General features: G+C 43.7%; 1 long non-coding RNA gene across 2 annotated transcripts in view; it reads left to right on the top strand.

Moving 5' to 3' along the window:
• LOC138258794 (uncharacterized) overlaps window positions 1-23,618 on the top strand; it is a 73,409-nt gene that overhangs the window by 13,571 nt on the left and 36,220 nt on the right. The window contains exon 1 of one of the 2 annotated variants that reach the window (XR_011198575.1): window positions 539-726. The exons of the other annotated variant lie outside the window; for it this stretch is intronic. This is a non-coding gene — a long non-coding RNA (uncharacterized lncRNA). Of the gene's footprint in view, window positions 1-538; window positions 727-23,618 lie in introns of those variants that run through there. 2 annotated transcript variants of the gene reach the window in all.

Below are 23,618 nucleotides of genomic sequence, written 5' to 3'. Positions count from 1 at the left end.
CTCTCCGCAGCAGTAGTGTCGATGAACGATTACAGCACAATGCAAAATGGGTAAGCACGGCATCTTCCATAGTTGCGGTCATCAAGGCAGCAGCGACATGTAGTTACACACCCTCCAGGCCTACAGGCTCCACTCTGCGGCGATGTATCCTCTTTCATTCTGGCATCATCAGCACTAGCCTGTGGCCCACAGCAGCTGCCAGCAGACACAGCCACACTTGATTTGGTAAAGTCTTTGGGGCAGTTCTCAGGAGAAACCTGGCATAGAAACTGGAAGCCCCTCTGATGTTGAGTATCGTTCGTGGGTATGCGCTCTAATGTAGTCCATTTCCTGTGGGTGTTCATCATGATGCAAACACACTAGGCTTCTCCTCCTGAACAGTCTCTCCTACTAACATTGCTTCCATTTCTCCGCAGGTAGGCTTCTATGCACTAAGCACTCAGCTACTCCAGCAAAAAAAAGTACAGACTTCAGGCGATGTCCCCATACCTCCTGAAGAATGGCTGTTGGGCAGACATCAGTGTTGGTTATACAGCAACTTTTGGAGTATGAAGTGGAATTCTCTCTTCGTTGGCCAAGAAGGACCTAGGACTGTGGCTTGGATCCGACTTTAAAACACATTTTCCAGACAAAGGAAGAATCAGTTTGGGGAGGTTCTCTTTTAAGTGTCCTTATTCTGCTCTCCAGACTCATAGCCTTCGTGTGAAGTGTTGCTTCTCTCAGCAGGTAATACTAGGGCTGGCTCTAAACAGGAGTACCCATTGTATGAGCACAGTGAATTGCGAGATCTCTTCATCTAGCTTTTGTCAGCATCTAAGAAGCAGTAATCAGGGATAGACAAAAGCACAGGCCAGGTCTAAAAGCTTTCTTACCTTGAGCAACAGAAACTGCAGTCCCAGCACTGACCACAACCATCCACCAAACAGCACTGCTCAGAGATCAAATCAGCAGCACCTTGCTGCATACACGAAAAGGTAACCATGTCTCCATATTTCCCACTTCAGTGTTTTGCTCTCCATTGCGAGCCACAGAAATACATGTCCAAAAGGACTCCAAACAGAAGGTAAGTATTATAGAGGTTCCAGGGGGGTGGGGGGGCACCCGTGACGCAACACCATGCCACATGTTGACTGCAGCGAGATCCACGGCCCGACCTCACCACAGGCAAAAAGGGGAAAGCAGCACTCAATCGAGTGGCCCTCGGTGGATCTGCTGGCCCGAGAAGTGGACCGCAGACCTTACAGCTGGTCGGAAATGCAATGCCGTGGGTGTGGAGGCCGCCCGCGGCATAACATAGCCTGCTGCTTTTCCTGAGGGCATTATTGGTGCACCCCTTTAGGTGAGACAACCTGGACTCTACACTGTCATGGACAGTGCTAGGCCTCTATGGTCATGCTGATGCCTGGGCTCCCTTTCCTGTTGCCATTACTCTACATTACTGCCTTTTGAGATGACACCTTCAGATAAGGGTAGAGAAGAAAGGTCAAATTATTATTATCATGTTAATGATATTAGAGCTGCATTAATTGATGTACAATCTCTTCAGAAAAATGCTGTGTCGGTTAATCACATTGTTGTTGAGAATCAACTGGACATCTTTTTTCTTACTGAAACTTGGATGAATGAGTCATTTGCTCCAGACATTGAGATTGCTTTTCCAAGAATTTATGTTTGTGTACATGCTGACAGTAGATAAAAGAACAGGAGGAGGCATGGCTATCACTTTTAGGAACACCTTTAAGTGTGCCACATTTACGGTGTTGAGCCCTTCTGCATTTCAGTTTCTCCCCAGTTATCTTTAGCCAGGCGCTTATTTATTAATTCTGTAGATGAAGCATTAGCCCAGGCTCTCTCTGCAATACTCTAACTGAAACCGTCTTAAAGGATTGCAGTTTACATATAGAAATCGTTGCTGACATCTGGCCTCCTCACTTGTGGAAAAGCTGTCTGCACTCAACTTTTCCCTCGGGTTTGCACCCCTATGCGTCAAGCAGCGCATACAGTGTGAACTAATTTCTTCTAACAGCACATTGTCAATTGAGGACCCAACTGTGGTGGCATGGTTTCTTATTCCTTTTTCTTGGTGTATCATAGGTAGGAGTTATAAAGGATCTTTACGTAATTTGCCTTCTTTTTGGGCCTAAAACCAAGCCTCCAGAACTAGATGCGGTGCTCCGCCATTCAATACCAGAGGTCTGTAGTGATCTTACCGCTTCTTCTCTTACAATAGAAACCTATTACACATTAAAAGAATTTGAAAATGCTATGTTGAAGTGTAAATCAGAATCTTCTGTAGATCCATGTCCTCCTTCACCCCTGGCTTCAGCCAGCAAGGTGGTTAACCCAATATCCACTCAGCTTTTTAATACTTCCTGACAGATTGCCCAGGTTCCAGTTAGATGGAAAGAAGTTAAAGTGGTCGCACTGCTAAAAACAACCCATGGCAGGTTAGGCTTAGTTAGCAAATTTTAATCCTATCTCGCTCCTGATGACTGCCTGTAAAATGTTAGAATTGTTCAGAGTAGTTTCAGAGTATTTTGAGTGATTTAGGCTACTGCACCCATCTGGCTTCTGCCCCGGGCACATCACTGAATCAGCAGCCCTTGAAGTAGTCGACTCCATCAAGCTGGCCATAGATCAAGATAAAAATGCCATCTTGGTATCTTATTAGATCTATCTGCAGCACTTACTACTGTCGTCCACTCTATCCTTCTTCGGAGTTTGAGGGATATTTGAGTGAGGGTGCAGGCACTTGAGTGGATTCGCTCCTTTTTAGGAAACAGAGATCAGGTTGTTTGGATGACACAGTTTGCTTCTTCTATCATAGCACTTTGATCCTCACCCTATTCACACTTATATGTCCTCTCTGGCCCCATCGGTGGAGGCGTTAGGTGTGAAGATTATGTCCTGTGCAGATGACACACAGCTGTTCCTCTCACTGGAAAAAGAATGCTTGGATGCTCAGGAGTCTTTTAAACTTTGCCTCAGGTTGGTCCTTGACTTACCTACAATGTAGCTCTGACAAGACAGAGATTCTTCGGGTTTGGGGCTCCCTGTCTCTGAGATGGGTGAACTGTTGGCCATCTTACATGCCTCCCCTCATGTCTCCTGCTTCAGTGTGTAGGAATTTGGGAGTTAAGTTGGGTCAACAGCTCTCATGTCAACCTCAGGTAGCTGCTGATGAGTTTGTGTTTTGCGCTGCTAAGGTCCTTAAAGAAATGTCTTTTCCTCCTACTACTTCCGTCCAGGAAAATCATGGTCCATGCTATGATTATTTTGAGACTGGACTATGCAAATTATTTATATTTGGCTTACCAGCATCTCTCAGCAACCGTCTACAGATGGTTCAAAATGCGTCTGCCCGTTTGTTATTAAAAATGTCTTGCTGCAATCACATTTCTCATCCCTGTAATGTCTTGCATTGGCTGCCAATCATGAAAAAGATTTTATTTAAGAACTTGGTATTTGTTCATCTGGCTTTTTATGGTACTGGCCCGCAATACCTCATAGACAGGTTTTCACATTTCCTCTCCCGGCATGCATTACGTTCATCAGATGGTTTACTTGCAGTAATTGCTAAAAATAAGTAGTTAAGAAAGGAAGTGCCTCCTTTTCCTTCTTGGCAGCGCAAGCTTGGAATCACCTCCCACTCAAACTGCATAGCACCAGAGAAGAACTTCTATTATGCAATATTCTCAAACCTTGGCTTTTTACTTTACGGTGTGGTTTCACTGGTCTACAGTTGCCTCGCCCTGAGTGCTGGGGCACTCTTAGGACAATCTGTGTGCGGTATAAGATTTATCATCCATTCATTGATTATCATTCAATTGCTGTCATAAATCTCTGATGCATTTAATTTCAAATCACAGTTAGGAGGAACAGCGGTTTCATACCCCTTCCTAGCTGCAGTTCAGAAAGAGTTGCAAAACACCTTTTGTTTTTTTGGAAAGCCTTTTCTGAATCATGCTAAAATGTCAATTTGCGTATTATCGGGTCTTGTACACAGTGCTCATAGATGGCAAAAATAATGCCCACCCCATGTATAGCCCACTCCTCACACAGCCACACCTCACATAAGCACCATAATGTGTTGTCATTCTACATGACCCCCTCACATGCACACCTCACAGCACCAATGTCATTAAGGTGGTAATGGGAAAGCACCTAACAACACAACCCATCTCAATTGACTGGGCACCGAACAGCCACTCATTCTCATAGAATTAAAATTAGGCAAACTATATTTTTTACATATATCTATTGACATTTTTAAACCAGCTTACATCATATTGTGTATCTGCTTGATCACTGTTCCATATATTAAATACATCAAAGACAGATATAATTGGCAACATTATGAACTAGGCCCTGTCACAGCATATTCTACACTTGTTAACACATAAAGCTTCTATTGAACATGTTGGAGTCGGTTCATATATCTGCCACCTTTCTAAATTTCTAGTGTGTGCTCACCCAAATTCCCATCAAGAGTCCGCATTCTGAACAGTACATAATCAAATACTCATTCCATATACAGTGCTCATGTGAACAACAGAATTGTGAGTCCCCACCTTCTAGCAAGTCTCATTGCGTCTTGCAGGTTCACCTCAGGGAATAGCAACAACAGGGCATCCCAAGCCTGCGCCTTACTCTTGTGTCTTGCGTCAACCTCCTCTCATCACTTTGTTTTCACCATCCAGCATTCAGATATTTATAGTTTAGCTAACAACAATTCTAGGTCTATAACTGTACAGTTTATCCTAGCCGTCATAGGCCAGACCATATTTCTCAACTGTAGGAAATTGGAATATTATTTGGTGTGGGTGACTACTCACCTCAAGGAAAATTAAAAAGCCTTGTCAGGGTGAACCCTCAATGCCACTAAATTACCCCGAGCTAAACCGCCTGGTAGTTGTGACCCAGAGCAGACCGGCTTAACATAGGGAAAAGTGTAACATACTTATGCAGTACCAAAACACTAATAATGTCAAATTACAAAAGATTAATAATCCCAAAACAAATTAGTAAAATTTCAAAAACAAAATGACACCAAAATGACAAAAGTCCAATAAGGGGAACCAGAGATAGGAATTTTTTAACTTTTAAGCAGGAATAGTGCGAAGAAGCATAAAGTGCAAATCATAGCCAACAGTCATGGTAGACCCGGACATAGGTGCAATACTGCGATGGAGCACACGTTGGATACACCAACCAGGTTTGTTCTTGTCAAAAGTTTTACCTTTTGAATTTAGTCAATTAAGTCACAATCCACAACAGAAGTACACTTTTAAAGCCACCCCCCAACCTCAGGGGAGGCACTTGAAGATTCACAGGGTATGAAGGCAGACACCAACAGCAGGGTCCAGTCCAGGTCTTACTGGTCAGCCAGGCAGTTGCAGGAAAACAACTCTTGTAGCTTGTTGTGTCCCTGTAGATTTAACAAGAGGTCAGCCTTGTGACCCTTGGAGTCTACTTCTCTGAATTAGATGCAGGAGCCAGTGAGTGTTCTCAATGGGGTAAAAGGTCCTGTGTCCAACCAACCTACTTTGGGCATTTTCAAGATGGGCACAGTAAACTTGGGTTATGAGGGCTGGGTATGTGAGTGGGGAGAGTGTACCAAGGTAATCCTGGTGTCCTCTCACATCTAACACTAAAATCCAGTTTGGGCAATTGCTGTACCTACAATAAACCCAGAGACAGAAGTCTGAAAGAACAAAAGTAGGGGTTTCCAGGAACCAGAGAGTGGGTAACCAAGAATTATTTTGGGATTCTGTTTCCCTGCCTTTCAAGTACACCCCAGTGTTATTTGTAACCCCAGCAGACCTATCAAGCAGAATTTAACACTGCAGTTTGAAAAGGGATGCTCACACCCTGCATATTCTGTCAAGTTCAGAGGAGTGATCCATGCCTCTTCAGGTCAACCTATTATTTGGACCTATGAGGCACGTCAAACCTTTCTTCATATATATTCAAATGATAATTACTGGCTGGGTGGGACAGCAAATGCAAATTTACCCTCCGGGAACTGAAACCACGGAAAGTGTAGCTTTCTAAAAAGTTATTTTTCCTTAATATTTATTAAAATCAGACTTTACCATTGAATTGGATTTTTAATAACTATTAAAATAGTTGTATAATTATTTTTCCAGCTATTCCCATTCTGAGAGTACATTATAAAGATTATGGGGGTGATTCTAACTTTGGCGGGCGGCGGAGGCCGCCCGCCAAAGTTCCCCCAACAGAATACCGCTACGCGGTCAGAAGACGGCCGCGGTTATTCTGTTTCCCGCTGGGCTGGCGGGCGACCGCCAGAAGGCCGCCCGCCAGCCCAGCGGGAAACCCCTTCCCACGAGGAAGCCGGCTCCGAATGGAGCCGGCGGAGTGGGAAGGGTGCGACGGGTGCAGTAGCACCCGTCGCGATTTTCAGTGTCTGCATTGCAGACACTGAAAATCCTTTAGGGGCCCTCTTACGGGGGCCCCACGACACCCCTCACCGCCATCCTGTTCCTGGCGATCACAACCACCAGGAACAGGATGGCGGTGAGGGGGTCGGAATCCCCATGGCGGCGCAGCCATGGAGGATTCCTCAGGGCAGCGGAAAACCGTCGGGAGACCGCCGGTTTTCCGTTTCTGACCGCGGCCATACCGCCGCGGTCAGAATGCCCTTGGGAGCACCGCCAGCCTGTTGGCGGTGCTCCCGCGGTCGTTGACCTTGGTCCATGCTATGATTATTTTGAGACTGGACTATGCAAATTATTTATATTTGGCTTACCAGCATCTCTCAGCAACCGTCTACAGATGGTTCAAAATGCGTCTGCCCGTTTGTTATTAAAAATGTCTTGCTGCAATCACATTTCTCATCCCTGTAATGTCTTGCATTGGCTGCCAATCATGAAAAAGATTTTATTTAAGAACTTGGTATTTGTTCATCTGGCTTTTTATGGTACTGGCCCGCAATACCTCATAGACAGGTTTTCACATTTCCTCTCCCGGCATGCATTACGTTCATCAGATGGTTTACTTGCAGTAATTGCTAAAAATAAGTAGTTAAGAAAGGAAGTGCCTCCTTTTCCTTCTTGGCAGCGCAAGCTTGGAATCACCTCCCACTCAAACTGCATAGCACCAGAGAAGAACTTCTATTATGCAATATTCTCAAACCTTGGCTTTTTACTTTACGGTGTGGTTTCACTGGTCTACAGTTGCCTCGCCCTGAGTGCTGGGGCACTCTTAGGACAATCTGTGTGCGGTATAAGATTTATCATCCATTCATTGATTATCATTCAATTGCTGTCATAAATCTCTGATGCATTTAATTTCAAATCACAGTTAGGAGGAACAGCGGTTTCATACCCCTTCCTAGCTGCAGTTCAGAAAGAGTTGCAAAACACCTTTTGTTTTTTTGGAAAGCCTTTTCTGAATCATGCTAAAATGTCAATTTGCGTATTATCGGGTCTTGTACACAGTGCTCATAGATGGCAAAAATAATGCCCACCCCATGTATAGCCCACTCCTCACACAGCCACACCTCACATAAGCACCATAATGTGTTGTCATTCTACATGACCCCCTCACATGCACACCTCACAGCACCAATGTCATTAAGGTGGTAATGGGAAAGCACCTAACAACACAACCCATCTCAATTGACTGGGCACCGAACAGCCACTCATTCTCATAGAATTAAAATTAGGCAAACTATATTTTTTACATATATCTATTGACATTTTTAAACCAGCTTACATCATATTGTGTATCTGCTTGATCACTGTTCCATATATTAAATACATCAAAGACAGATATAATTGGCAACATTATGAACTAGGCCCTGTCACAGCATATTCTACACTTGTTAACACATAAAGCTTCTATTGAACATGTTGGAGTCGGTTCATATATCTGCCACCTTTCTAAATTTCTAGTGTGTGCTCACCCAAATTCCCATCAAGAGTCCGCATTCTGAACAGTACATAATCAAATACTCATTCCATATACAGTGCTCATGTGAACAACAGAATTGTGAGTCCCCACCTTCTAGCAAGTCTCATTGCGTCTTGCAGGTTCACCTCAGGGAATAGCAACAACAGGGCATCCCAAGCCTGCGCCTTACTCTTGTGTCTTGCGTCAACCTCCTCTCATCACTTTGTTTTCACCATCCAGCATTCAGATATTTATAGTTTAGCTAACAACAATTCTAGGTCTATAACTGTACAGTTTATCCTAGCCGTCATAGGCCAGACCATATTTCTCAACTGTAGGAAATTGGAATATTATTTGGTGTGGGTGACTACTCACCTCAAGGAAAATTAAAAAGCCTTGTCAGGGTGAACCCTCAATGCCACTAAATTACCCCGAGCTAAACCGCCTGGTAGTTGTGACCCAGAGCAGACCGGCTTAACATAGGGAAAAGTGTAACATACTTATGCAGTACCAAAACACTAATAATGTCAAATTACAAAAGATTAATAATCCCAAAACAAATTAGTAAAATTTCAAAAACAAAATGACACCAAAATGACAAAAGTCCAATAAGGGGAACCAGAGATAGGATTTTTTTAACTTTTAAGCAGGAATAGTGCGAAGAAGCATAAAGTGCAAATCATAGCCAACAGTCATGGTAGACCCGGACATAGGTGCAATACTGCGATGGAGCACACGTTGGATACACCAACCAGGTTTGTTCTTGTCAAAAGTTTTACCTTTTGAATTTAGTCAATTAAGTCACAATCCACAACAGAAGTACACTTTTAAAGCCACCCCCCAACCTCAGGGGAGGCACTTGAAGATTCACAGGGTATGAAGGCAGACACCAACAGCAGGGTCCAGTCCAGGTCTTACTGGTCAGCCAGGCAGTTGCAGGAAAACAACTCTTGTAGCTTGTTGTGTCCCTGTAGATTTAACAAGAGGTCAGCCTTGTGACCCTTGGAGTCTACTTCTCTGAATTAGATGCAGGAGCCAGTGAGTGTTCTCAATGGGGTAAAAGGTCCTGTGTCCAACCAACCTACTTTGGGCATTTTCAAGATGGGCACAGTAAACTTGGGTTATGAGGGCTGGGTATGTGAGTGGGGAGAGTGTACCAAGGTAATCCTGGTGTCCTCTCACATCTAACACTAAAATCCAGTTTGGGCAATTGCTGTACCTACAATAAACCCAGAGACAGAAGTCTGAAAGAACAAAAGTAGGGGTTTCCAGGAACCAGAGAGTGGGTAACCAAGAATTATTTTGGGATTCTGTTTCCCTGCCTTTCAAGTACACCCCAGTGTTATTTGTAACCCCAGCAGACCTATCAAGCAGAATTTAACACTGCAGTTTGAAAAGGGATGCTCACACCCTGCATATTCTGTCAAGTTCAGAGGAGTGATCCATGCCTCTTCAGGTCAACCTATTATTTGGACCTATGAGGCACGTCAAACCTTTCTTCATATATATTCAAATGATAATTACTGGCTGGGTGGGACAGCAAATGCAAATTTACCCTCCGGGAACTGAAACCACGGAAAGTGTAGCTTTCTAAAAAGTTATTTTTCCTTAATATTTATTAAAATCAGACTTTACCATTGAATTGGATTTTTAATAACTATTAAAATAGTTGTATAATTATTTTTCCAGCTATTCCCATTCTGAGAGTACATTATAAAGATTATGGGGGTGATTCTAACTTTGGCGGGCGGCGGAGGCCGCCCGCCAAAGTTCCCCCAACAGAATACCGCTACGCGGTCAGAAGACGGCCGCGGTTATTCTGTTTCCCGCTGGGCTGGCGGGCGACCGCCAGAAGGCCGCCCGCCAGCCCAGCGGGAAACCCCTTCCCACGAGGAAGCCGGCTCCGAATGGAGCCGGCGGAGTGGGAAGGGTGCGACGGGTGCAGTAGCACCCGTCGCGATTTTCAGTGTCTGCATTGCAGACACTGAAAATCCTTTAGGGGCCCTCTTACGGGGGCCCCACGACACCCCTCACCGCCATCCTGTTCCTGGCGATCACAACCACCAGGAACAGGATGGCGGTGAGGGGGTCGGAATCCCCATGGCGGCGCAGCCATGGAGGATTCCTCAGGGCAGCGGAAAACCGGCGGGAGACCGCCGGTTTTCCGTTTCTGACCGCGGCCATACCGCCGCGGTCAGAATGCCCTTGGGAGCACCGCCAGCCTGTTGGCGGTGCTCCCGCGGTCGTTGACCTTGGTCCATGCTATGATTATTTTGAGACTGGACTATGCAAATTATTTATATTTGGCTTACCAGCATCTCTCAGCAACCGTCTACAGATGGTTCAAAATGCGTCTGCCCGTTTGTTATTAAAAATGTCTTGCTGCAATCACATTTCTCATCCCTGTAATGTCTTGCATTGGCTGCCAATCATGAAAAAGATTTTATTTAAGAACTTGGTATTTGTTCATCTGGCTTTTTATGGTACTGGCCCGCAATACCTCATAGACAGGTTTTCACATTTCCTCTCCCGGCATGCATTACGTTCATCAGATGGTTTACTTGCAGTAATTGCTAAAAATAAGTAGTTAAGAAAGGAAGTGCCTCCTTTTCCTTCTTGGCAGCGCAAGCTTGGAATCACCTCCCACTCAAACTGCATAGCACCAGAGAAGAACTTCTATTATGCAATATTCTCAAACCTTGGCTTTTTACTTTACGGTGTGGTTTCACTGGTCTACAGTTGCCTCGCCCTGAGTGCTGGGGCACTCTTAGGACAATCTGTGTGCGGTATAAGATTTATCATCCATTCATTGATTATCATTCAATTGCTGTCATAAATCTCTGATGCATTTAATTTCAAATCACAGTTAGGAGGAACAGCGGTTTCATACCCCTTCCTAGCTGCAGTTCAGAAAGAGTTGCAAAACACCTTTTGTTTTTTTGGAAAGCCTTTTCTGAATCATGCTAAAATGTCAATTTGCGTATTATCGGGTCTTGTACACAGTGCTCATAGATGGCAAAAATAATGCCCACCCCATGTATAGCCCACTCCTCACACAGCCACACCTCACATAAGCACCATAATGTGTTGTCATTCTACATGACCCCCTCACATGCACACCTCACAGCACCAATGTCATTAAGGTGGTAATGGGAAAGCACCTAACAACACAACCCATCTCAATTGACTGGGCACCGAACAGCCACTCATTCTCATAGAATTAAAATTAGGCAAACTATATTTTTTACATATATCTATTGACATTTTTAAACCAGCTTACATCATATTGTGTATCTGCTTGATCACTGTTCCATATATTAAATACATCAAAGACAGATATAATTGGCAACATTATGAACTAGGCCCTGTCACAGCATATTCTACACTTGTTAACACATAAAGCTTCTATTGAACATGTTGGAGTCGGTTCATATATCTGCCACCTTTCTAAATTTCTAGTGTGTGCTCACCCAAATTCCCATCAAGAGTCCGCATTCTGAACAGTACATAATCAAATACTCATTCCATATACAGTGCTCATGTGAACAACAGAATTGTGAGTCCCCACCTTCTAGCAAGTCTCATTGCGTCTTGCAGGTTCACCTCAGGGAATAGCAACAACAGGGCATCCCAAGCCTGCGCCTTACTCTTGTGTCTTGCGTCAACCTCCTCTCATCACTTTGTTTTCACCATCCAGCATTCAGATATTTATAGTTTAGCTAACAACAATTCTAGGTCTATAACTGTACAGTTTATCCTAGCCGTCATAGGCCAGACCATATTTCTCAACTGTAGGAAATTGGAATATTATTTGGTGTGGGTGACTACTCACCTCAAGGAAAATTAAAAAGCCTTGTCAGGGTGAACCCTCAATGCCACTAAATTACCCCGAGCTAAACCGCCTGGTAGTTGTGACCCAGAGCAGACCGGCTTAACATAGGGAAAAGTGTAACATACTTATGCAGTACCAAAACACTAATAATGTCAAATTACAAAAGATTAATAATCCCAAAACAAATTAGTAAAATTTCAAAAACAAAATGACACCAAAATGACAAAAGTCCAATAAGGGGAACCAGAGATAGGATTTTTTTAACTTTTAAGCAGGAATAGTGCGAAGAAGCATAAAGTGCAAATCATAGCCAACAGTCATGGTAGACCCGGACATAGGTGCAATACTGCGATGGAGCACACGTTGGATACACCAACCAGGTTTGTTCTTGTCAAAAGTTTTACCTTTTGAATTTAGTCAATTAAGTCACAATCCACAACAGAAGTACACTTTTAAAGCCACCCCCCAACCTCAGGGGAGGCACTTGAAGATTCACAGGGTATGAAGGCAGACACCAACAGCAGGGTCCAGTCCAGGTCTTACTGGTCAGCCAGGCAGTTGCAGGAAAACAACTCTTGTAGCTTGTTGTGTCCCTGTAGATTTAACAAGAGGTCAGCCTTTTGACCCTTGGAGTCTACTTCTCTGAATTAGATGCAGGAGCCAGTGAGTGTTCTCAATGGGGTAAAAGGTCCTGTGTCCAACCAACCTACTTTGGGCATTTTCAAGATGGGCACAGTAAACTTGGGTTATGAGGGCTGGGTATGTGAGTGGGGAGAGTGTACCAAGGTAATCCTGGTGTCCTCTCACATCTAACACTAAAATCCAGTTTGGGCAATTGCTGTACCTACAATAAACCCAGAGACAGAAGTCTGAAAGAACAAAAGTAGGGGTTTCCAGGAACCAGAGAGTGGGTAACCAAGAATTATTTTGGGATTCTGTTTCCCTGCCTTTCAAGTACACCCCAGTGTTATTTGTAACCCCAGCAGACCTATCAAGCAGAATTTAACACTGCAGTTTGAAAAGGGATGCTCACACCCTGCATATTCTGTCAAGTTCAGAGGAGTGATCCATGCCTCTTCAGGTCAACCTATTATTTGGACCTATGAGGCACGTCAAACCTTTCTTCATATATATTCAAATGATAATTACTGGCTGGGTGGGACAGCAAATGCAAATTTACCCTCCGGGAACTGAAACCACGGAAAGTGTAGCTTTCTAAAAAGTTATTTTTCCTTAATATTTATTAAAATCAGACTTTACCATTGAATTGGATTTTTAATAACTATTAAAATAGTTGTATAATTATTTTTCCAGCTATTCCCATTCTGAGAGTACATTATAAAGATTATGGGGGTGATTCTAACTTTGGCGGGCGGCGGAGGCCGCCCGCCAAAGTTCCCCCAACAGAATACCGCTACGCGGTCAGAAGACCGCTGCGGTTATTCTGTTTCCCGCTGGGCTGGCGGGCGACCGCCAGAAGGCCGCCCGCCAGCCCAGCGGGAAACCCCTTCCCACGAGGAAGCCGGCTCCGAATGGAGCCGGCGGAGTGGGAAGGGTGCGACGGGTGCAGTAGCACCCGTCGCGATTTTCAGTGTCTGCATTGCAGACACTGAAAATCCTTTAGGGGCCCTCTTACGGGGGCCCCTGCAGTGCCCATGCCATTGGCATGGGCACTGCAGGGGCCCCCAGGGGCCCCACGACACCCCTCACCGCCATCCTGTTCCTGGCGATCACAACCACCAGGAACAGGATGGCGGTGAGGGGGTCGGAATCCCCATGGCGGCGCAGCCATGGAGGATTCCTCAGGGCAGCGGAAAACCGGCGGGAGACCGCCGGTTTTCCGTTTCTGACCGCGGCCATACCGCCGCGGTCAGAATGCCCTTGGGAGCACCGCCAGCCTGTTGGCGGTGCTCCCGCGGTCGTTGACCTTGGCGGTCAATGACAGCCAGGGTCATAATGACCCCCTTTATTCTGTACTCTGGTTTTCTATATAAGACTTAAAAAAAGAGTTAAATCAAGCAATTCAAAAGATTACAGCACAATTGGGAATGCCAATCAGGTCAAAAGATACCACCTCAATATAATCACCAAAAGACACCGGCTGTGAGGTGCACAGGTGAAATTTCACAAATCTGAGCAGTTCTAATCACCTATGGAGTTTCCACAAGCCCCACGTTCTAGCAAGGAAGAGGCATTAAAAACCTTTCCTTCTTCAGATCTTACTGACTTTAGTGAAAGGAACTGATTATCCGTATTATTCATAGATGATCCAAGGGAGCCAACATTCTCCTGTCGTCTTTTCAGGTGGGAGTTTTAATTCTTTAGGCTTGTTCAAAGTGTCTTGGGGAATGCTGACGATAGATGCCTCCAAAATATAAGCACAGCCCCCACGCTTTTGCTGATGCTTCTTTTCATTCTCAGAAAGGAGGTACCTCGCAGTCACTAGTCACATAGGATCATTATGAAAAAATAATACAGTGAAGTTTTCAGACTTTCCATATGACAAGGCTTTTTGGGAAAATCGAGTAGCCTAGTCAAAACACCCTTTCCTTTGTCTTTGTTAGTCAATATGGTCGGGAAAAGAAGTAAGTCACTGATATCAAACTAGTTCATCCTTAGCGACTTCTTTTAACCCACAACGAAATATAGTCACTTAAGTTCTCTCAACCCAGGTACTTTCAGGAGCCCATGGCAAAAATGAGTCACATAAATCAAAACATTAATTGTTCCTTTTTGAACAACAAATAAGGCATCTTCTGCAGAACACTATCAGGGCCTGATTATGAGTACCGATAAGGGACAGGTGGTATTAAATGCATAAAATAAAATTTGATATCTGTGAGTTCTGAATTTATTGGGTATGATGAATTCCAACTGTCATAGGTATTGCACTTGAATGGGGCATAACATGCAAATGTTGGAGCCTGCAGCACCAAAAGCCAAATGTCCTCGTACATACCCCGCCCTTTTGCTCAACAAATTTCAGCAGGTTTGAGCTGCCGAAAGTTATCATAAAATGTGGACTCTGACTTTCTTGCAACGTGTACTTACCAAGTGGAAGACTTTTTTGCACATTTCATAATTTCAACCTCTTCACAAACAGGGCTTTACTATGGGCATTTGTAATCAGGCTCTCGGCTAGGCTGTTTGAATGTATCTTGCTAACAGTGGCCAAAGAGGCATCATAGGACTGTATGCATTAGAGTTGGTTACCAACAGAGCTGCTGATGCCAAAGCAGAACCACAAAGGTGATTTACAAAGTGACCTATATTTATCTTAATCTTGACCACATTGTGAAGAGTAAAATGCAAAATGCACCAAAAGGGAATTCAAAAATCCTCTTACCTTAACTGGGTCGCTTGAACAGCGTGGAGTACATGATTAAACTATTGGAATATCTGTAGATTAGGACACTAAGGTCTGGTTAACTTGCTTAATTCTTAAACAGGTCCTAAGTAGACTCCATAATACTATAGAATTTATGGAATCATAGTAGTCACAATCTGTCAAAGACCAGATATGATGTAGGTCTGTTGAATGCCCTTCAAGAGTTTCCAAAGAAAGGGCTAGTTCTTCCAGTATTCACAGGGCCAATCTGCACAAAATAATATATGTGAAAAGTGATAAGTGTCCTGTATAGAGTGCCACAGCTAAGGGGAAACCCCAACAAGGGAGAATCTCCTTCAGCAAACTATGCAACTTGTGATCAATGATGTACATTGCACAGCCCCTGACTTCAGGATGGAGAAAGGAACTAAGCAGAATAAGAGGTCCAGAGTTAAATGATCCACAAAGACGTTGCACAACTTCTTAGATGAAAATAACACCAGAAATGCAAAATCTACAATAGGCAACCAAAAAGTGAAATTCACAAGGAATATAAGAAATCTGTTGAGAAAAATCAGTAACAAAAATGTATAGCATACGGTGCTGAGCTCGACAAAAAATCAGATAACGAAATGTAATACACTCACCAATCCTTTCTAACATTCCTTATGAGGATTTGAGTGTACTATACGATATGGCTGCGGGGCCTTATCGTGCAATACACTCACAAAAACCATCTTGGCTACAGTCAGGCTTGTATACTTAACCTCAAGCTCGACCCTGGGTACCTGTGGCGGCGAGCAGTAAAGCTTAAATGAACTAAATGTAAAGCATTCAACAGCACCAAACAACCAAATAAGGAAGGAACGACACACGAAAGAAAAAAGACACCAATTTATAAAAATAGACTATCTTTTTATGACATTTTAGATGCCTTGCTGAACAAAAGCTACTAGAGAGTTCCGGAGATACACATTTTTGAAGATTTTATCACTTTTAAATGCAACCACAAGCAAGCATTGGTCAACAAAAACTTTGAAAACGTTTGAAAAGTTTGAAATAGTTAATTTGGCTACTCTGGCCCTGGTTGGCTACCAATTCTGGCAGGATAGAGGTCCAGGGTGCCAGCGTGGACACCTTGCACAGTTACCTGGCCACTAAGGTGTTTTTGAAGCAAACCTCAAACTTTACAGGACAACCACCATAGATGTCAATGGAGTTATCCTGATGCTGAGGGATGCAGAAAAAAGATGCTCAAAGGATTGTCTGGTTATAGTGCGACAGATGGGGGTATCTTTGTGGGTGTTCCTTGGTTCACGGGTGAAGCAGAGCGAACTTGACCACAAAGATCAGGGTCCCTCAGAGTCCTCTACTTAGCTGATGCTGGGCACTGGTCAGTTTGCAGCGCGGTTTGAGCAAAATCGTTAGGTGGGGGCTAGTGACCCTGGAGTGCGACAAATCCAGACATGAATAGATTCCTGGGTCAGGCAGACTCAGGTGCAACTTTTGGCTGTCTCAGATTTGTCCTCATGGGTGCCCAGCGACTGGTAGCAGCTTTGTGTGGGTCAAAGGGCAGCTGGGCAGTCCCACTTTGGTCCTCTCTTTGATTCCAGCTTAATCTAAGTCCCTGGGGTGCCATATTTATCCCAGGAAAGTGCCCTGAGGGTACCACATGGTCAGTAACCAATGGGCTACTGGGCCCCTCCTAACCAGTGATGAAGTTGCTGTGATATGTGGCATTTGCCTATCTCGGAGTGCCACATTTTTGCAAAATTACAGTTGGCAAAGCAAAATAGAGCCTCTCCTAAGAAGACCTAACAAGGATTATCACAGTACAAATCTTCTATCCCAGGGTTTGTGAACCAACAACAAGACCCTTTCGTACTACGGTAATCTGTGAGAATTCATTTATCAAAATACCTTTCTGTAGGCTTTAATATAGAGTACTAACAAGCCACTCTTAAATGCCTGTTGACTTTAATATGTACTTTTAACAATAAATATGTGTAGCATACTGACTTTATCATGACTTTTCACAATAAACAGATCAGGAATATAGCTTTGGTCATTGGCTTGTGACCATAACCAACTTAGGGCCTGATTTAGATCCTGGCAGAGAGGAATACTCCATCACAGACGTGACGGATATCCCGTCTGCCAGATTACGATCCCATTCTATCCTATAGGGATCGTAATATAGCAGAAGGGATATCCGTCACGTCTGTCACAACATTGCCTTGTAAGGTGAAACAGCTGCTACTTTCAGAATATCTTACTTCATTTGTCACAGGACACATGTAGGGATCTCATCCCTATTTTCACCCAGGAGCTTAAACGACTTGGACAGTTCAAGGTTGATGATCTAATCCACACAATCTGACATGCTCACTTTACTAGGTAAAAACAAATAATAATAGGTGATGACTAACTTTTTCATATAGTGTGCTATACCATAGTTTATGCCTCTTCAAAGTGCTATAAATCAAAGGTGTTAGTAGTACCAATTTACCAATCTGGTGAGAATGAAAAGCCGTTTAGGACCTCCAGTAATTCAAAGTACTAACCTGTAGGTAAGGCCAGATGTCAGCCATGAGAGCTTAAATGACTGCTATCTTGCCTGCAAATGAAATTTCTAGATGATGCTTAACATTTTCTTCCTTTCTGTCTCTATGAGGAATTGAAATCAGGACATTTTTAAAGACTTATTTTAAAGTCAAGAGGTGGGGGCTTACACTTCAACAATATAACTTAACCCAAAGGCGAGAGTTTACTCTAGCAATGTAATTTCTGGTTGGAAAGCTCTCTGTCCCACATGGAAACAGGTCAGTTATCATAGGACTATACGTATTACTTCAAAAAGAATATTGCATTCTATGGGCCCAACTGAGAATCACTGTTGTATGCCCTGGGTAGCAATAAAAGTATTTGATTCATGTTCAACTGTATATTTCCTGCTACATCTAGAATCTGTTGTCCTTTCCAATTGCCAGTGGTTGATTTATTATCAGTTTGACAATTGGTTGTTGTAGACCCTATAGCTATATGAAAAGTAGCCACTTTGTGTTTTCTATTATATTTGATTCCTACAACTGATTGTTAACCACAATCTTCTTTTATTGTTGCTAGTCAAACTAGAGTGCCTTTAGGAGAATTGTTCTCCTATAAAATATTTCCTGAAGAGAACTTACCTGAAAGTGGTGCTTAATTGAGAGGAGCTGGGGTAGTGGTTGCAAAAGACACACCCTAATCCTTCTCTACTTGCCAGGTCTGGATATCTGGTGCGTGATAATTGCATGAACCTCATCTTTGGCATGATGTCTCTCCTTGTGAGCCAACAAAGTCTGCGTTCACTAACGTAGAGAGCTATGCTAGATGGTCTCTAAAGAGTGTTACTACAAAGTAACAGCATCCCATACTGTCCTGTCCAATCTATTGCATGTACTTCTTACGTTGTCTGCAAATTAACTTTTCAAAGACATCTGATGAGGGTTAGCTAATGCCTCTGTCTCACCTCACAGAGAAAAGAAATGTTTCTAAATAAGACACAATATTAAAATACCCATCTCGTCCCTAATCTACCAATTACAAGATTTACTCAGTTTCCACCCAAAAATTTGACATCAATTCCCTTCTTTTCTTTGGAGCTGATGTCTACTGACTTAAAATAACCCTCACAGGAAATGGCTAATACCACAAAACTGTTAAATGATTAATTGACTAACACCCCTAATATTTATGAACACGCCTCAAGATTTCCAACTTACTGTTGATCTGCTATTAATTCTTGCTGTTCTTTTCTTAAAAATACTTTTTACTGTTTTTTTCAGTGTTAACAATATTGAGTTATCATAAATTTGCATAATTGTTATCATTTCTACCCAGTGACATCTTCACGCACAGTGCATTAATTAGTTTCTTAGTTAGATTTCAGCAATATCACATTACTTGTTTAACATGCATTATTGACATGCTTGCTGTCAAAAAGGAAGATTATATTAGCATCATAAGTTCTAGTGAATTATGTTTTCCCTTAATAATCAACTATTACTTTATTTAACAACCACCCCATATATACAAACTAAATTGTGCAGTTAGTTGATGCTTAGGAGTCAACTACCTGCACAGTTGGCAGAAGGGCCGCCATTCCTAATTCATAGAAGGACTGATCTGTCCATCAAATTGACAACTATCCACCCTCCTTATTTAGGGTTTAGCTATATGGACTGCCTTCTGTCATGATGGAGGATAATAAATCACTGAACTTTCTTCTGTCCCTTAGTACACCTTCGAGGGACACCATTGTGTCAACATTGGTTTGTCAGCCACCTGTCTGCCATATTTAGATTTGTTCGCCATCAGAGTGATATGGAGGGATCTTCAAAATGGATTACAATGATCATGGACAGGGTTCCTGAAGAAGAATACATATGTTAATAGTCAGAGATACAGCTATCAACACACACCTGATCAAAATCTACTCACAAACAACAACTGCAGCTCCCCCTACATAATATGCTCCCCAAACCATAGAAACCATTTAGCGCACTCACCACAAAGCTCCATCATTAGAGCTACTTTATAATAATTTTTCCTAAAATGTATAGAAGAAGAGAACACAGATTTGCAGAAAACTAGTTAACTGTGAGGATGGGTGAGATAACTAGGGTTAAGTGCCAGTTGTTTAGTGCACTCATCTAGACAACAGCCATGAACCAGAGATGGGAAATGTGAGCCAGAATTGTGTATAATGTGAATGCTGTCTCCAACACCAGACACTCACAAGGGGACATCCATAAGAGGTATAATGATGTGTGAAGGAGAGTCCATTCCCTCGCTTCCAGGTCACACCAAGAGACCCTGGCAAATGGTAGTAGGTCCAAAGTCCACACTGAAGGCTTCATGGGAATTGCAGGCAGAGTGAAGAATGGTAAGTACAAACACTAGTTCTATCAGAATAACTATATGACTCTCTCCACACTCTGACACCCCTAAACCCTAATGCAAACCTGTGCACTAATGACAGGCTAGTCACAAGTAGGCTACATAACATCTCTTACAAATTATTACAGTCACTAGGTAGTTAATCACTATATTTTTGCTCTGGCACAACCTTCTTCGTAACAAACTTTATACAGGAAACACAACCAAACTAGTTTAATGTTACATCTGGACAACAAATCATCATCATCATCTATGAAGTTACTCATAACAATTTAAGCTCCACTTACCCCTACTGGATTCACATATGCATACGGTGTCTCTTGATCTCATACAATATAAAAGTAATAACTTGTGGTGGAACAAGTTGGAACAGATGAATCCGTTGACCAAGACCACAATTTTCCTATCCTAGTTTTGGAAATCACATAAGTAGTATGCACTAAGTGAAGGGTCGTGCTCCGCCTCCACTGTGCATCGAGCAAATAGACCCAACTCTATGAAGGGATGTCTTTGGAGTGACAGGGACTCAGCAATCCTGGATGTATTTGACTCACACCTGCATTTTGCCTAACTGAAATATATTTTTTCCATTGTAAATATTAGTAATATTGTTATTTGTACCACAAATCAAAGGAATCATTTGAATATCCATATGGCACATACATTTAGGGCCTTATTACGACAGTCGCGGTCCGAGGACCGCTAATGCTGCGGTGGCGGACCGCCACATTACGAGGTTGGCGGGCAGACCTGCCAACCTACTGCCATCCCGGCCAGGATCTTCGAGCTGACGGCGGATGCAAGTTGTATTCAGCCAGGGCAGCGCAGAAGTCAGTGCTGCCCTGCTGATTACAACCTTGTTCTCTGACAGCCTTTTCATAGCGGTACCACTGCTATGAAAAGGCTAGCGGAGAACAGGTGTGAGGGACCAGGGGGCCCCTGCACTGTCCTGCCTGTGGCATGGGCAGTGCAGGGGTCCCCCTGCCCAGCACCCTTAAAATTAGTGCGCATTTTGAGGATTCTGGTGCCCCCTGCATGCTGCAGCATTGCTGTTGGCTCCATTATGAGCCAGTGACAATACTGCAGCAACTTTCCCACTGGGCTGAGGTTTGCGCCGGTCAGCCCAGTGGTAAAGTCATAATGGGGCCGACAGGGAGGTCAACCAGCACCGCGGCGACCACCCAGTTGGAAGTTTGGCAGACAAGTGTTCCCTTCCACCAAACTCATAATCGGCCTCTAAATGTTGAAATCATATTGTGCTGCAAGTCCTCATTAAAGTCCATAAGAAGATTAGGATTGTTCAATATTACAAATATTGACATTCAAGTAGTAAAGGGACACCACTTTGCATAGTGTTGCTAAGGCGCAGTACAATGAACCCTTGAACAGGAGAGAAAAACAACCCTATTCTACACAGCTCACACACACTAGGCAGCCCTGATATCTGAACCCCCAAATAACCTCAGTTCGTTCAGTGTCAGTCTTTCTCAACTTTTGTTGTTTAATATGAAGGAAAATATCTGGACCCTCCATTTGATTAGTAGTGTACAAAAAACATCGAAGACTTGTTTGACATTATTAATAACAATAAGGGGCAAATGTTCTAGAGTTAAGTTTTGTTAAAATTAGTATAAAATATCACTATAAGAACTTTTTTTTACAAAATTACTCTTTTTTACTCTTACTCATTACTCTCAACTGTCTTGGCCGCTGTGCCTGAGTAAAGATTATCAAAAGCCTTTAGTGGTAGCAGCACTCCTCTCCATGAGAATGATCTTCAAGACCAACGTTACTCATCAGGTTTGTGTAGAAAGCGCTCTACACTTCTTCCTCAACCTGAGGACACAAGCTCTACTACACCCAACAGTGTCTTGTCCCCATAAGGCACATCATTGTCCACACAAGCCCTCTTGGCCCCACATCACAAACAACTTTTTCCTGTCTCGGTTCATCTTCGTCTGGAGTATTTATCTCCAGAGCTCTCTCTGTCTCTGCTGCTTCCACGTTGTTTTCTTCTGTCTCTGTGAGGATCGGTGTTCCGACCTCTCCTCTAGTGTTTTTTGCTGTTTCTTCGATTTGCTATTGCTGTCGCTCGTCTTCCTCCTGCTGCTCTGCTTTCTCCAGTCGCTACTCTTCTCCCTGTTCTGGCCTTCCTCCCGTCCTCCTCTCTGTTCTGTTTTTCAGCGTCTCCGTCCCTTGCGCACCCGTGTAACCCTCCTCTTCTGGGTTTGTGCTCTTTGGGAGACGTGAGGCACTCGTCGGAGTGCTCCGGGGTACTTGTTTATCGGCCCCACCCGAGTAGTGGTGCCAGCTGTAACAATCACTCTGTCACATACGCTTCCCCTGGAAGAGGGCTGATCGAGTCCTGAGTCCAAGGGATTCCTGGATAGATAATCCGCTGTGACCAAATTGTTTCCTGGGCTATTTTGTACCTGAAACATAAAAGGTTGCAGTTCCATGAACCATCGGAGAATTCTTGAGTTGGTATCTTTATTTTTAGCCAGCCAAGTTAGGGGAGCATAACAGGTGATTAAAACAAATGGGTGTCCAAGTAAGTAATATTGTAAGGATTCAATAGCCCATTTGATGACTAAACATTCCTTTTCAATTACTAGATAATGAGTTTCTCAAGGCAACAGTTTTCTACTAATGTATACGATCGGGTGATTTATCTCGTCATCATCCTTCTGGGATAAGACCGCCCCAATGCCTACATCTGATGCATCCGTTTATAAATAGAAATGTTTTGAAAAATCTGGGCAATGCAACACTGGTTTAGTTGTAAAGCTCTGTTTCAAGGACTCATAACTCTTCAACTGGGTGGGCGTGAGCCCTTTAAGCTTATTAGGTTGATCTGTTTTTAGGAGGTTAGTCAAAGGGGTGGCCATGGTGGAGTAATTAGGAATAGATCTACGATAATATCCGACGAGACCTAAAAATGATCTTATCTCTTTTTTTGTTTGAGGTGGTGGAACCTTGAAGATAGCTTCCACTTTTTTGAGTTTTGGTTGGATATGTCCCTTTTCTATGATATATCCAAGATATGCAATGGACTTCTTAGCAAGGTCACATTTTTCTGGGTTAGCAGTTAAACTTGCTGCTGTTAATGTATGAAAAACACTTGATAAATGATTTAGATGTTCTTTCCATGTCCTACTATACAAGACTATGGGGGTGATTCTAACTTCGGCGCTGAAGATCCCCCACCAAAATACTGCTCCGCGGTCGAAAGACCGTTGAGGGTATTTTGGGATTTGCCCTGGGCTGGCGGGCGGCCGCCAAAAGGCCGCCCGCCAGCCCAGGGCAAATCAGCCTTCCCACGTGGACGCCGGCTCAGAATTGAGCCGGCGTAGTGGGAAGGTGCGACGGGTGCAGTGGCACCCGTCGCGTATTTCAGTGTCTGCATAGCAGACACTGAAATACTTTGTGGGGCCCTCTTACGGGGGCCCCTGCAGTGCCCATGCCATTGGCATGGGCACTGCAGGGGCCCCCAGGAGGATTCTGCAGGGCAGCGGGAAACCGGCGGGAGACCGCCAGTTTCCCGAATCTGACCGCGGCCGAACCGCCGCGGTCAGAATGCCCTGCGGGGCACCGCCGGTC

Source organism: Pleurodeles waltl, chromosome 9, assembly GCF_031143425.1.
Source record: "Pleurodeles waltl isolate 20211129_DDA chromosome 9, aPleWal1.hap1.20221129, whole genome shotgun sequence".
Classification (NCBI taxonomy): domain Eukaryota; kingdom Metazoa; phylum Chordata; class Amphibia; order Caudata; family Salamandridae; genus Pleurodeles; species Pleurodeles waltl.
Note: the sequence above shows the minus strand (reverse complement) of the source record. Positions and strands in the feature narration are given on the sequence as shown.